This window comes from Cryptomeria japonica, chromosome 1 (genome assembly GCF_030272615.1).
Source record: "Cryptomeria japonica chromosome 1, Sugi_1.0, whole genome shotgun sequence".
In the NCBI taxonomy this organism is placed as follows: Eukaryota; Viridiplantae; Streptophyta; class Pinopsida; order Cupressales; family Cupressaceae; genus Cryptomeria; species Cryptomeria japonica.
In genome coordinates, this window is record NC_081405.1 from 410,973,326 (window position 1) to 410,976,329 (window position 3,004).

The window sequence follows — 3,004 nt, forward strand, 5'->3', positions numbered from 1 at the left end:
TCATTTTCGATCACGGTAGCTTTATTTTTTCCCTATTCCTATTATAAGTTTAAATTTTGACCTCTTCCACAGTCCTGTGCCATTGTACTTGTCCCTTTTTCATCCATTGAGCTGCTTTGACCCGATTTAATCACAATTGCTTGATTTTACTCGACTTGCCCTAATTTTCTGATTTTCGCTCAAATCTTCTCGTTTCCTATCCTAACCTTTGCAAGTATTTCCAATTTCACTTATTTTGACCCAAATTGACTTAATTTGACCCAATTCAAGTCTTCGTACATTAGTTTAACTAATTTTCCCTTTTAGGTTTAATTAATTCTTTAATTAATTAAAGTCCCTTTTTACTAACTCTTTCTACTTCTAATCTTTTTAATCTTTCATCAAACCCCTCCCCTTTCTAATATTAAATAAATAATATTGAATTATTTATTAATTTTGATTTATCTCCTTATTAAATTATTTTAATTATTTAATTAAAGGTTCATTTCTATTAACCTATAGTTGAATAATTATTTAAATTATTCAATTAGCTAATTATGTATCAAAATTAAATAAATATCTTTATTTATTTAATTTTCCAATTATCTTCTCATGTGAGGATAATATCTGATATTTTTAATTTTTAATTGCCTAATATCCTTCTAATTTTTTTAAATGGCAATATTATCTTTGGATTTCTCTTTGATTTTTGAGAATCCTTCTTTTTGGAAATATCTCATTATATTTCAATTTTAAATTTGAAAACAAGGTATGCATCCTCAGAAAATCTGCTATTTTTTTTCTCTTCTTTTTCCTTTGTTTCCTCCATCCTTCCTCAAATGGCAATTTTGTCGTGCATTTAATCAGGTCCACCCACCCAATCGATAATATTTTCAATCTCGCTTGTTCATCGAGTCTCTAATTTTCTATAAATTGGGATCTCTCCTTCAATCAATTCATCTAACTTTCATGCATAGTTATTATGTTAAATTTTCAAGCACTCATGTGTGTTTGTCCAATAAATCATCTAGCTTAGATAATGTCATTTTGTCAAATCAATCACTAGCATATAGCAATTAGCAATAATTTTAACCAAGCATTCCTAGTAAATATCTAATATCATCCCTTTGCTTTCATTTATTTTGTGTACCTAGCATAATGAGAGTGACATATCATCATTAGAGATGAAAGGAAGAATAGCGAAGTTTAACTAAAGAAGCACAGATAGATGGTTTGCATTTGTTTTATGTTTTGTTTCAGTTATTTTGTTGGTAAGATTGGGAAAGTTATCTTGTAATTCAATTTTTGTGGTAGCTTAGATTCAATTGTATGTGTTTTGGTTTTTGAACGGGTTAATCCCTTTTCCTTGATCTACATCTGGTGAACTTGAGGTGAACAAGCACCCAATTTAACACTTTTTGTCATATTTTTTATTAGATACAAGTTCCAAATGACCAAATTTCTTATTTTTTGTGTGCATCACTATTTATGTGTAGGTGGCACCCAGTCCTGTGTAGTTGAATGTATTACATAATTGATTGAATGTACTATGCAGCTCGTAGTTAGGGTTAGTTTTCAGTCAATTGTTTAGCACATATTGGGTTTTGCTAACTTGGCTTGTCATTCACAAGGGTTGAATTTGTCTGATGATTTGATTTGCAAGTTTCTAAAGATCTAGCATGCTATTTACAGGATTTCATTAATCAAAAACTTAAAAATTGAACAACAAATCTCATTTAGGACCTAATTAGACATTGGATTAACCTTTCATTTCATGTTAAATATCTCATTTAGGACCTAATTGGAAGGATTAACCTTTCATTTTATGTTACAAATCTCATTTAGGACCTAATTAGAAGGATTAACCTCTCATTTCTTGCTACAAATCTCAATTAGGATTTAATTAGAAGTATTAACCTTTCATTTCTTGCTACAAATCTCACTTAGGATTTAAATAGTCAATTTGTGTTACAAATATCATATAGACCATAATTAGAGGGTTTAATTGACTTTCATTACATGCAACAATCCCATATAGGCTTAATTAGGAAGTTAATTGACTCTCTCCACTTTCTATTGTAATCGTGCATAGCTTAAAGTGTTTCAATTAGAGCCATGATTCAATATGGTTCTTCCTAGTACTAATGTTACCCCCCTACTTTAACCTAACCTAGCATACAATAACCACCAAGAGGAGATCATCACAAGATTAAAAAACCTAGCTTGGAAAGCCAAAGCTAATTACACTCTATACATGTCATAGAAGAAGAGGAAGCTATAGCAAAAATGTTGGCCATTTGGTTGAATTGATTATGTGTTGCATTAATGTTTTGTCATTGATGTCAACACTAGTTGTTTGGATGCTTTACCGGTACCCTTCTGGTCCCAGTAGGTTGAGTGGTTTCTGGTTGGTTTGGATCCAGCATGATCCAATTAGCTCCAGTATGGTTTGGTTATGGAATTGTCTTATTCATGATCACTCAGTCAGTTGGTTTTGGTCTGGTGATCGAATGCTACCATGTTTGCTTGGAAGCTTGGATTCTAGTTCTGGCGAGGATTTCACCAGCAAAGATTTTGATGAAGATCTCTGATGATATACATAATTGGTGTTGGTGCAGCTTCTGGTGGAGATTCAGGATGTTGTTGGTGATCATGTTCGAGACTTGGTGGATGGAGATCATTTTTTTAGCATGTGGACCTACCTTGGGTCATGGTTGATCTAGGTTATAGACTAGCTTAATGAAACATGTGGATTGGACCTCTTGATGTGTTTTCGGGATGTCCTTTGTGTTGGATATTATTTGTTTGGTCTAAGGCCGACATGTTTTGTAATTATGTAATTGGTTTATTGTCTGGTGGCCGACCTGATTATTTATGGTCGAAGGTTTGTATATATATGATGTAAGGTCCCATTGTAGATTATATGGTAGAGATATAGGAATGGGATATGGATATGTAATGTGTGAATAATGTAATATCATTCAAATAGAGGATTTGGTCGATCACTGGATATGGAATTGGGTTT